Below are 13770 nucleotides of genomic sequence, written 5' to 3' on the forward strand. Positions count from 1 at the left end.
TGTGGGTCTTTCTCTTGAATAAGTTTATTTCTCTAGCTTGATGACACAATATACCAGTAGGCTCTAGTACCATCTAAACAAACCACAGGATATAAAGTTGATCCACTGTATTAAGGACATCATCTTGATTGATGTGATGAACAAAAAATAGCTAGTAGTCTGAATACCTTGCTGTAGAGGGTAAAGATAATCCTTAAAATTATTCACGTGCCTATCATATATCTCAAAATTTTTTGGAATCCAGAGCAGGTCAATATATTAATAAACTAGCTACATCATTCATAAGCCTCTTTGGGAGTCACGTGCAGCATACTATACTTGGGAGTGGTATTCTGACACATTTATTGCACAATAATGCTATTACATGTAATGCTATTCTGACACATTTGTTAGGTAACATGAATGGCTTTGAGTGGGACTTAGAACTAGAAAAGGCTCTGAAACAGATCCAAGATGTTGTTTGAGCCATGCAACTAGAAGATCTCATAGAACTAAAGTTATCTGATTTAGGGAAAAGGTTTTACGTGGTGTCTAACGTACAGATTCAGATGAAAAGTGTAGTTCAAACTCCAAGGCTTAAGAAGTAAGAAAGATCATGACATTTGCAGCAGAGATGCAAGCATATTTGAAAAACAACTGTAAGTATGCTATTGGACACTGGTAAAGATGGAATACCTAACCATGGCATATCAAGAAACCATGGAATGAGTACTACTTATCAAGATCTGGCGTGTGAGAAGACTTCAAAAGTCATATAGTCAGTGGGACCTAGCTAGAATCGATGGTAAGATGGAAGTAGTATATCTAGGATAAATCTCAAGTTTCATGGGTAAAAATAAGATATATAAATGAGTGTCAAAGTATCAGATGCCACCCACCACTTTTGGAACAGTACCTTCTTTTATACTTACATCTGTTTTCGCAAGCTGGATCTTTTTTTTAATGGTTGGCAGAGGAAGAATAGTACAGAACTTACTTCATGAGTAGGTCACCTCAGTATGTTTGTATGAGCCAAAAATGGACTTTTGTAGTACGACTTTTTTTTTCTTTTTTTTTGAGTCAGAGTCTCAGTCTGTCGCCCAGGCTGGAGTGCAATGGCGCAATCTAGGCTCACTACAACCTCTGCCTCCTGGGTCTGAGTGATTCTCCTGCCTCAGCCTCCTGAGTAACTGGGATTATAAGCACCTGTCACCATGCCCAGCTGATTTTTGTATTTTTAGTAGAGATGGGTTTCGCCAGGTTGGCCTTGTTGGTCTCTAGTGATAGCTATGAGACATGATGGTGAGAAGGAATCTTTTCAATAGATACAGGTTTGGCACATACATTTTGTTGTCCATTTTATGACAAAAAGAATCAATATGGTTTGGCTGTGTTTCCACCCAAATCTCATCTTGAATTGTAGCTCCCATAATTCTCATATGTCACGGGAGTGACCTGGTGGGAGGTAATTGAATCAGGGGGTGGGTCTCTCCCATGCTGTTCTCATGATAGTGAATAAGTCTCATGAAATCTAATGGTTTTATAAAGGGCAGTTCCCCTGCATTTCTACTCTTGCATGCCACCATGTAGAATGTTTTTTTGCTGTTCCTTTGTCTTCTGCCATCATTGTGAGGCCTCTCAAGCCATGTGAAACTGTGAGTCTATTAAACCTCTTTTTCTTTATAAATTACCCAGTCTCAGGTATGTCTTTATTGGCAGCATGAGAACAGATTAATATAGTTAATTGGTACCAGGTAGTGGGGTGCTGCTGTTAAGGTATCCAAAAATGTGAAAGCAACTTAGGAACTGGGTAAGAGGTAGATGTTGGAACAGTTTGGAAGGCTCAAAAGAAGACAGGAAGATCTGGGGAAGTTTGGAACTTCCTAGAGACTTGTTGACTGGTTTTGAACAAATGCTCTTTGAACATCTCCATCTGAGATGAGGAACTTGTTGGGAACTGGAATAAAGGTGACTCTTGCTATGTTTTAGTAAAGAGACTGGTGACATTTTTCCCCTGCCCTAGAGATTTGTGGAACTTTGAACTTGAGAAAAATGATTTATGGAATCTGGCAGAAGAAATATCTAAGCAGTAAAGTGTTCAAGAGGTAACTTGGGTGCTGTTAAAAGTGTTCAGCTTTATGTTTTCACCAAGATATGGTTTGGAATTGGAATTTATGTTTAAACGGGAAGCAGAGCATAAAATTCAGAAAATTTGAAGCCTGATGATACTATAGAAAAGAAAACATACATTTTCTGAGGAAATTCGAGTCCAATGTAGAAATTTGCATAAGTAACGAGCAACTAAATGTTAGTCACTAAGAAAACAGGAAAAACATCTCCACGGCATGTCAGAGGTCTTCACAGCAGTCCTTTCCATCACAGTCCTGGAGGCCTAGGAGGGAAAAATGGTTTTATGGACCAGGTCCAGGGCCCCCTGCTCTGTGCAGCCTTGGGAGATGGTGCCCTGCATCCCAGGTGCTTCAGCTCCAGCCCTGGCTAAAAGGAGCCAAGGTACAGCTCAGGGCATTACTACAGAAAGTACAAGCCCCATGCCTTGACAACTTCCACATGGTATTGGGCCTGTGGGTGAAAAGAAGACAAGCATTGAGGTATGGGTACCTCCTCCTAGATTTTAGAGGATGTATGGAAATGCATGGATTTCCAGGCAGAAGTTTGCTGCAGGGACAGAGACCTCATGGAGAACCTCTGTTAAGGCAGTGTGGAAGAGAAATGTGGGGTCAGAGCCCCCTACACAGAGGCCCCACTGGGGCACTGCCTAGTGGAGCTATGAGAAGAGGGCTACCATCCTTCAGACTCCAGAATGGTAGACCTACCAACGGCTTGCACTGTGCACCTGGAAAAGCCACAGACACTCAATGCCAACCCATGAAAGCAGCAGGGGGAAAGGATGTGCCCTGCAATGCCACAAGGGCAGAGCTGCCCAAGACACGGGAACCACCTCTTGCATCAGTGTGACCTGAATGTGAGACATGTAGTCAAAGGAGATCATTTCAGAACTTTGAGATTTGGCCGCCCTGCTGGATTTCGGACTTGCATGAGGCCTGTAGATCCTCTGTTTTGGTCAATTTCTCCCACTTGGAATGGCTGTATTTACCCAAAACCTGTACCCCCATTGTATCTAGGAAGTAATTAACTTGCTTTTGATTTTACAGGCTCATAGGCAGAAGGGACTTGCCTTGTCTCGGATGAGATTTTGGACTCCGGACTTTGAGTTAATGCTGAAATGAGTTAAGACTTTGGGGGACTGTTGGGAAGGCATGATTGGTTTTGAAATGTGAGGACATGAGATTTGGGATAAGCTGGGGCAGAATGATATGATTTGGCTGTGTCCCCTCCCAAATCCCCTCTTGAATTGTAGCTCCCATATTTCCCACATGTCATGGGAGGAGCCCTGTCTGTGGGAGGTAATTGAATCATGAGGGCGGGTCTTTCCCATGCCATTTTCATGATAGTGAATAAGTCTCATAAAATCTTATGGCTTCATGAAGGGGCATTCCCCTACACAAGCTCTCTTGCCTGCCATGATGAGAAACATGACTTTGATCCACATTCTCCTTCAGCTATGATTGTGAGGCCTCCCCAGTCATGTGGAACTGTGAGTCAATTAAACTTCTTTCCTTTATAAATTACCCAGTCTCAAGTATGTCTTTATTAGCAGTGTGAGAACAGACTAATATAAGAATTAAACCAATATTACCATTTTAATTATTTATTTCATTTTACAAACAGGTTCTCACTCTGTCATCCAGGATGGAGTGCAGTGGCATGATCATAACTCACTGCAGCCTTGAACTTCTGGGCTCAAGTGATCATCACACTTTAGTCTCACATAATGCTGGGATTACAGGCATGTGCCACCACATCCAGCTCCAAATTTATTGTATATAATATTCATGGACAGTAGCAAATGGGTTATCTGTTTGGCCATAGGCTTGTAACAAACAATATTGAAATATGGGTACAAAGAACTTTGGGGAAGATGCATATGGGTGAAGCAATATGAATAGGCACAAGTGTGGAGATCTTTAATTTGTACACTAATAGCTACTAGAGAATATTCACTAAGAAAGAGATTATGCTCCTGTCTTAAATTAGTAGACTACATGGACTCAGAATCTGAGGGGTGGAAATCAGGATGGCTCTACTATCCTACTGAGCCTCTTAGGAATTTTGTGTTTCTTAAACTTGCAACTTTAAATTCTATAGTTCCAAAGTTCTAGTTCTCACAGAAGAGATGTTTCCTCCTGAGCACAAAGTAAGAGATTCACTAAACTTACATAACCACAGCTGCCTCATGAACTCTTTGGCTCCTTGTGCTAGAAGATTATCCTAATAGAGTAGTCATAGTAGAGTAATAATTGAACATGATCATTATACATGAGAAGGTTGTTGGCAAATATCAGAGCAGGAATGAATATGTTTGGCACTTTGATGATCAACTGGGACATATCTTGATAGTTTCTATTCAGTTTTAACTGTAACTGAGCAGCTGCAGAAATCTTAGCCTGACCAGTAAATTAAACTTAGAAGCTCAGAATCTCCTCAGAGATGAGAACAAATAATGTTAAATTGTAATGCAGTTTTTCTCAATTTATAATACAATGCAACCTCTTTTAGATTAAGCATTAGATAGCTTACTGAATTAGCATTTTTTGTAGCGAAAAGTTGATTAATATGCTTTCCAAAATGGATACAATTAAGTTGATTTTTTTTACTTGCCTTAAACATTTTACTTAAATCTCTTTCTTCAGCAACTTATATGTAGTACTAGAGTCATTGAAACTATTATAATATGATCTGTAGATTGACAACTCTACAAAAGTCATACATGTAGTACATTCCTTAACTCCTGTATCCTAACAAGGGGAAATTGAGTGAAATTGTATTGGCAAATTGAGAAACCTACTAGACTATTACAAATAATCCTTACATATCTGTAAATAATAAATGAATATAAAGATGTTGATTTATAATCATTGAATTAGGTTTCTCATTGACAAGTACTTAGAAACCAATACTTTTGTCATCATACATTAAATTTATCAACCTTTATCTAATATGATAATCCATCCTAACTATGTTACAAAAAAAAAAAAAAAAAAAGGTATTTGAAAGGGCCTTAAAATTTAAAAAAAAAAAATTACTGGTATAAAATAAAATATTTTCAATAACCCTACAGTCATTATGCAACCTGTAGGTATTATATAAGATCACAATTTAACTGGAATTACAGAAAAGAAAGAAAGAAAGAAAAACAAAGTCAGTTCTGTAGAACCATATAAAAGTCATTATCTGACCACTCTTCTAACATCCCTCCCTAACACTTGTCTAGCTTAGCCACATTTTCTGATAGGTTTGTTTACACTTGTTAGAGATCAGCCACCACCCCTGGTGCTAAATTCAGCCTTTAGATACAGGCTGGCAGCTCCCCTTGACTATCACAAAAACAGAATTTGGCCTGCAGTGATTCACACAGATGGGGGGCAGAAAAACAAACTTCAAAGAACTAAAGTGGCCATGAAGCTAAGGTTCAGGAGAGGAAATGGTAAAGGGAATTAAGTGAAATGACAAAGGGATTTTGTACAGCAGCATTGTGGGATCTCTTACTTACACTTGTTAAACAGTAAGAACATCACAACCCCCTGGAGTTCATAAATAGCATCCTTAACTATGAAGTCTGATATCTCAGTCATTCCTTGGGCAATATAGTATTGGCTTAAAAGTTGTCAGTCAGTAGAAGATACTCTTTAAATATTGTCAGTGATTGACACTGAGGTTTTTTTGCCTTCATTGCAAGAGAAAAATACCGTCCTTGTCCCCAGTTTTGACTACAATCTCATTCACTGTAAAGTGTTATAAAAAAGGAAAGAGAAAATTGAGGAGTCCATGATGATGTCATTCTTTCCTGTCTTTTACATGTACTTAGCGAAGGGATTCTATGTGTTCCTAGGGGGCTCAAACTATTATTATTCAGAGATAATTATCCAGAGATAATAACTCTTATGAAAACCCAACAGACAAGGTATAATGCTTCTCTCTTTCTTCTTTTGTCCGTCCTTCCTTCCTTCCTTCCTTCCTTCCTTCCTTCCTTCCTTCCTTCCTTCCTTCCCTCCTTCCTTCCTTTCTTCCTTCCCTTTCTTCTGGATTTTTATGTGAGATCCCTACATTTTTAAATTTTGACAATGCATTTAAGTAAATGATAATCAAAGAGAAACAGCCACTATTTGATCAATTGGCAACTACTTGGAAATCTGTATTTTAGTACCTGTCTCTCTGGACTATAGTTGTTAATATGGTATTTAGCCATTTTATCGAGATGTAATTCACAAATATGGAACTGTTTTCAGTAAATTCATAGATATGTATAAACATCACTACAAAACATTTCAAAATAATTTTTATGACCTCAAAAACAAACCCTGGACCCTTTACCTATCACTCTCTTGTTTCTTTCATTCCCAAGCAACCACTAATTTGCTTTTCATCTCTATAGATTTGCCTATTGTGGACATTTGATTTAAGAGGAATAAACATAAGATCTTTTGTGACTGCCTTCTTTCACTTACAGCATGACGTTTTTCAAGCGAACAAGTGGGAAGATTAAGAGTTTGGAGGGCTTTTGACTACAATCTTATTCATTGTAAAGTGTTATAAAAAACGAAAGAGAAAAATGAGGAGTCCATGAAGCTGTCATTCTTTCCTGTCTTTTACATGTACTTAACGAAGGGATTCAATGTGTTCCTAGGGGGAACAAAGACAAGTTATCTCAACACCAAAGACAGTAGGAGATAGAAGGATATGTCAAGGTTTGAAAACCATCCTTTAGAAATGCGGGAAAGTTAAAGCTAGAAGTAAGTACTGAAAGCTTTCCACAATCACACCTAGAAGACACCTCAAGGATCACACCTTGTGAAAACTCAAGGACCTTAGCTTTTGATAACAAATCTTGACCAGGGATGATAGTCACCTGGTATGCACGCGTTTGGCTATATCAGTTGTTTACAGAGACAAGGTCTGATTTGGTTATCTGCATCTGTGATCTACCTGTTGTTAAAAAGTATAAATACTCTGATTTGGGATAGCAATCTTTCAGGATGCTACCCTTGAGGAAGTCATAGGTTCTAGTCACCAGTGTTGTTCAGAATAGGCAACAACAACAACAACAACAACAAAAGTAGAATAATGTAAAGATCCTCAGTGCTTGGCTCTAACACACTCAGAGCTATCTGCTTGTAGTAAGGAGAATTATCCAAAAAACATCCTCTGCAAAGAGACAGAGCATTTCCAGGTCTCAGCACATCATTTCTAAAGAGGCTAGCAGGTCTAATTTCAATGGCTTGATGCTAATTCAGGTTTTTTAAAACTAGTTTTGAAGAAGATTTTCTCAAAAAGTCTTTCAACAGTATACTAGGGAAACACAATTTTGAAATTTGGAATTTTTAGGTAAATCACAAGAGCAGGGGAGAGTCTTTAAAATATGGAGTATGAGTTAGATACATAGCTAAGAAGGATTGCTAGATGACTGGGGGTGTGAACAGCACAATACATTGAAAAAACATCAGCAACTTTCTTTTTATAAAAAATGCTTTAATATACAACTCTACTTTAGCAACATCATTTAGAAAAGCAGTTCTTTTGAATTTGGAGTGTCATTTTATTTTAAAGCAGAATAAATTTGTCCACTTTTTTTTTTTTTTTTTTTCTCTTCCTTGAATTCAAAGCAGGCATGTTAACGGGCATTTTTTTCCCAACGTAATTTCTTCTTCTTGTGTCATGTGCTACAGTAGAAACAGGTAATTTTTGGCCCGGGCATGTTGGTGCGCGCCTCACGGTCCTGTAATTCCGAAGCACTGTTGGGCAGGCGGAGGTGGCGGACTCAGGAGATCAGGAAGATGGATGACCACCTCTGGCTACACACGGTGAAACCCCGTCTCTACTAAAAATATAGAAAACATTTAGACTGGGGCATGGTGGCCGGATGCTGTAGTCCTCCAGCTACTCTTGGGAGCTGAGGCGTGGAACATGGCGTTGAACCTGCGGGAGTGTGGAGTCTTGCATTGAGGCCGATATTCGGCCAACTGGGCACTCGCAGCCTGCGGGCAAGCAGAGGGAGATCTGCCGTCTCAAAAAAAAAAAAAAAAAAAACAAAAAAAAAAAAAAAAAAACAAAAAAAAAACAAAAAAAAGGAACTATATTTTGTTAACTTCTAATTTTAACAGTACTGTCCTTAAACATATCACGCCTTATTATTCGCAAACCATTCCTCTGTTGACACATCTTGGCTGTCTCACACATTCAAAAACTTAAGCTTTGAGAGATTAGGTAACTTTTCTACGATTCACAAATATCAAATGGTTAAGCTCTTATTTAAATCTAGGTCTCTAATATTAAAGTCCATCCAATTTTCACTATCATTCATTGTAATATAGAAAATGGTTTTAAAAATGTAAATAATTTTACAATGTTAGAAAGATATCACATTCTTTACAGAAAACTCAAGATAATGTTTTATATGAATAAAACATACTAATGTTTCAAAACTCATTAGCTAGCATTTTGAACTCAGATCGGAAATTATATCCAAGCTCTTCACCATCAAAAAGAACCCATGAGAAGTTACTGAGTCGCTCTGAACTTCCATTTTTTCATATGATTTTATATACAGAACATATTTGCAAATGCTATACCAGTATAGCCCAATAATGTTCAACTTTTAAAAAAAAGTTTCCAATAACATTTTGAACAATATTAGTCATAGAATGATTCACCTTCATCTTGTAAGTAGGCCCTATCTCCAGTCTCCTTCAAAGTGAGTTTGTTTATTTTTCTATGTTCCAGTAACCATCACTTCACAGAAAGTCGTAACTGTCATATTATTTCTGTGTGATAAAGACATATTCCACCATTCTATTCTTCAGGGATTGGTATACATATTGTGTGTATGTGGTCTCTGTGTGGCTTTAGTTTGATTTACCTTCCTGATAGCCAGGATCACTTCAATGTGTATTAAAATAGCTCATTTGTTTGTTATGACTACAATCCATGTAGAAAAGCAATGATCCCTGGAGCAATGGTTCTATATGACCTTTGCTCAAAAAATTCTGGTCTCTCCCCTTCTTGTGGTCTTCATAGGAAAGCTAGCATCGCAGTTAACCTCCTGAGGCCAGAGACAGGAGAGTGATTTAGCAAAGCACTTCATTCATGTCTCTCATCCATAAAGTTTTAAAATGGTTCAGATACATTAACTCTTCATTACAAGTAAAGTCCCTGTGAGGCTGGTCATTATTTTAAATGAGTTCTCCAGATTTTCTAGTTTTACAGTGTAGGCCAGTGAGCAATCTACTGTGTTTTTAAGCTCTTAGGTCTGATTATCTTTAATTTCTTTTTTAGGTTTTATGTTCCATTTTTGACAAGAGCTCAGGAAACTGTAGTACCTCCTTTATGTGACATTATCTGGCAATGAGTTTTCTAGTGAAGGAAACTTTCTGGATAATTGATGATTAACTCTTTATATCTTAATGGTTTCATACTTTTTAATGTTTTCATACAGATTTGTTTTATGGTACCCAGGATTTGTTTTAATTAAGTTTGATAACACACACAGGCACAAACGTGATCGTGATTAATAAAGGCATTTGTATTATTCTCACAGTCTCCTAAAAATAGGAGGCACAGCACACCATGCCTGGGAAGCATCTGCATGAGACGAGCAGACAGAGAGGAAAGCTACCGGCAAAGCCTTGACTGGACCTTTATAGGGAGGAATGGATGATGCAAAGCACACAAGCCAAGTAGGTTTAAAATGAGATATTTTGATTAATTTGGTGGACTGTGGGGTGCAGGAGTAGTCCCTAGTTGTCAGTGACCTTGTTCTGGGGTGCTTAGGCCTGGAGGAAAGCGTTCCATAGTGTAAACATAACAGAAGGAGAAGGGGACATAGATTTGGGATTGGCTGGTTTGCATACCAAAGGCATGCTCTCAAGCAAGTCCTTTACTATCTCTGAGAATAAACTAATCCTGGGCGGGACAATCTGTCTCAGGTCAGCAAGGGCCAGATGCCACAGCATCAGGAATTCAGAAAACAGAAAAAAAAAAAAAGTTAATTGTTAATTCTAAATGCATTACTTTATCACTTTTGAAATCACACCGTAAGCAAGTTTTGTTGACAAAATTATTTTATTAAAATAAAGCATCATTTTCATTGCAATATGGTTATGGTGAAATAACCTCAAATTATATAAATTTTAAAATTATTCTTCTTTCTATCTGGTGAGATTACTAAAACTGGTCCGTTGCATTTTTAGAATTGAAACAAGAAAAAAATATATAACTGATATATGACTGACGTGCTGAATATATTTGAATTAAAAAAAAAAAAAACAGTAGATAGGTTATTTTAAAATAGCTCATGACCAGTTTTTAATATGTTGTTTTATATCTCTCTTTTGTGAGATTTCCAACTACAACTTCTTGTTTCCGATATTAGGCCTCCTCCTCTGCTTCACCTCTATCCATTTTTTCCCTCTGATTTACAATGATAAGGAACTTGAGATAAACACTCTTTTCAACATATGCATAAATGAAAACAGTAACTGGCATGATCTTTACAATATGCAACATTTTGCATGGGCAATTTTGACTCTTTTGATCACTTTTGTCATAGTGCCTAAGTCTCTGTGTTGTTATTTGACTATGCCAAGATGGTGAGTTCTGCACCTATGATTTGCCACTCCAGTTTCCAAATTTTTAAGTATAGTCATGAATCGCTTAACAATGGGAATACGTTCTAAAAAATGAGTTATTAGCCAATTTTGTGACACAAATGTCCTAGGCCATACTTATACACACATACATGAAATAGCCTGCTACACACCTAGGCTATATGGTATGGTTTATTACTCCTGAGATGCCAATTTGTACTGCATCTTACTGTATAAATATTGTAGGCAATTATAACACAGTGGTAAGGTTTTGTATATCTAGACATATCTAAACATATAAAAGTACAATAAATATACAGTATTATAATCTTATGAGACCACTGTAACATATACAATTGATTATTGACTGAAATGTTTTCATTTCAGAAGACTCCTGTGTCACATAAGACTTATATTAAATACATTTGTATGCTTTTGTGTTGCTAATCTGTCTTTTGTTATAGAGAACTCAGCCACAAATTTAAGATGGGAAAAAAAGATACTCTTTTTTCTACAATACCCATGATATTACCAGATAGAATTTTTTGTCCGTTTATCTTTGTAGTGTTTCTTTCTTGCTCAGTGTTCACTTCTTAGTTGTAGATCTAATACACCTCTTTCACTGTAACTATCATCTTTCCAATCAACAAATAAACCAAATATCTTGTTTCCCTATCTTATTTTTTTATCCTAGGTTTAAAAACAGATGAACTCCAATACACATATAGAGAACAAATACACACACACACACACACACACACACACTCTCTCTCTCTCTCTTCAGGTTTAATGTAGGATTTTTTAATTCTATTATATGGAGTTTGAGGAAACTTAAAGTACAGTACCAGAATTCTACTTTAGATCCCAGCCTTCAGACCCCATAATTAAACAACTAAGATAAATAAATAAGAAAAAATGACAACATTGAAGAAAACAGTATTTTATACTTTCCAGATCTGTTCTTGGAATTCTAAAGCAGAGTTCCCCTGGTGAGCTGGAATGGACTACGTTCATATTTACGGCCATACTTAACTTTCAGTTAATTATACATAAGAGTGCTGGGCTATTTAATCATCCCCAATTCTCTAAACTAAATTTGATGTTTAATACAGATGTGTTGTGGAAAAACTAGAAGATCAAAAAAAGAAAAAAAAAAGCACAAAAGTCAGGAAAGAAGTCTCTTTTCACATGAAAGTAGTATGTTGCCCTTGACATATTTGGCTGCACATGGAGAAAGAGAGTGAGAGTTATCAAGACTGCCCCAGAAGGCACGGGTCACATGACCTTTTCTGAAGAACAGGTTAAATAGAGTTCACAACATTAGAGGGTTCTATCCACAGGCATGATATTTATGCTACACAGTAAGCATATGGAATCATAATCATGGCTAAATATTTGCCCTGGAATGTGAACACGAAGGTTATTGTACGTTTCTTTTAAGAAGGAATCATGTGAGATAGGGCAGCAACCATGACTGAATCTCTCTATTAGATTCTATTATTTACACTGCCTTTTTAAAAACATGTTTATCAGGAATTAAAGGAAAAGCTACTTCTAAATTAATTGCCTAAAATGGAGTTTTGCTTTTAATTTGCTTTTGATCTTAAGCTGAATTTTCTTTTTCATAGTCTTGCTTCTACTTTTATTTCTTCAATTGTCAGGTTTAGTTTTTATCTTTATTTGTAAGAGCTCTTAAAATATTCATGTAACAAATGTAATTTAAAGCTTTCCCTCCAAGCTTTTACCATGTATACGCATAATAGTAGTGCTTCACATACACTGTGAAAATTATCAGAATCAGAAGGGAGTCACTAGTGTTTCAAAAAAAGATAAAGACAAAGAGAGCCAGAAAAGACCCTGAGGAGAAGATTCTCATGTTTGTATGCCTGAGAACAAAACTACCACAAAGCATTGCAAAAACCACAACCTTGTACAAAAGCTATTGCAACCTTACACAAAAATACTTCTGCAAAATATCTTCCCAGAAACTCTTCTCAGATTGTCATCATGCTTGTTATTGATCCTTATAGTCAAGGATAATTACCTGACAACAATTTTGTAATCCTCTTCATTTTTTCCTTTAAAAAACTTTGTCTTCCTTGACCTCCCTGAATACACACATAGTTTACTGTGGCACTTGTATTCCCACTGAAATACCTTACTCCTGAATAAATATCTTTTTTCTTTTAGAGAGCCTCTCTCTGTTATTTAGTTTGACTACAAGAATAAGATAAGTTGTGCTCATGCAGCTGACATTCTTGTAGAAAAAAAGATGATATACTACAGACATAATAAATAACTAACTTAAAACTTGTGCTGGAAGATGGTATGTACTGTACAAAGCAAAATAAAATAGAACATAATTAGGGGAATAAGGATTTCCAGACTGGACATTTTAAATAGATTTGTGAGGGTCAGCTTCATTAAGAAGGTGATATCTGCGCAAAGGTAAGGCAGGAAGCCAATTGCAAATCTGGGAGAAGAGTGCTCCCGGCACAAAGATCAGCCAAAGCAAATGCCCTAGGATAGAATGTGCTTGTCAGTTTCAACAACAGCTGGAAGGCCACTATGCAGTAACAAGTGAGGAAAAGAAAGGCAAGAACCAGCTGGAGGCAAAGTAGGGGTAATGGAGTGTCATAGCCTGGACACAAATCACGTTGTACCTAGGAGACCATTGTGGAAAATTTTGAATTTAATATTATTAAAATGCAGAATTTTGAGCAAAGAAATAATAACATAATCTGATACATGTTAACATACTCTGATATATATATATATATATATATATATATATCCAATTATTGTATGCCTTTACGATTTATCCATGCCTATAAAGCAGAAGAATAGCATAAAATACATGTTGGAATAAAAACTTTTAAATTAAATTTTAGTTTCTCCTTTCTAAAGTTAAAACAGGACATTGAATCCCTGAAATAGAAATTGTAGTTGATTAAAAAAAACCCACAAGAACATGCCCAAAATTTATCTTATTTTTAGATGTAATGTTAGGTAGTAATGAAGTTTTCTTACCAATAGCCTACTGTTAGTCAAGTTTTTTTTTTTTTTAATT

General features: G+C 36.7%; 1 long non-coding RNA gene across 2 annotated transcripts in view; it reads left to right on the forward strand.

The window, feature by feature from the left end:
- Positions 1-431: 431 nt before the first annotated feature.
- The window catches only part of LOC108517017 (uncharacterized), a 23980-nt gene continuing 10641 nt past the window's right edge, over positions 432-13770 (forward strand). Inside the window, exons 1-2 of one of the 2 annotated variants that reach the window (XR_001881981.1) lie at positions 432-784; positions 9653-9791. This is a non-coding gene — a long non-coding RNA (uncharacterized LOC108517017). The remainder of the gene's footprint in view (positions 785-9652; positions 9792-13770) is intronic. The other variant, XR_001881982.1, reaches the window with a different exon arrangement.

This window comes from Rhinopithecus bieti, unplaced genomic scaffold (assembly GCF_001698545.2).
Source record: "Rhinopithecus bieti isolate Rb0 unplaced genomic scaffold, ASM169854v2 scaffold_37857, whole genome shotgun sequence".
Classification (NCBI taxonomy): Eukaryota; Metazoa; Chordata; class Mammalia; order Primates; family Cercopithecidae; genus Rhinopithecus; species Rhinopithecus bieti.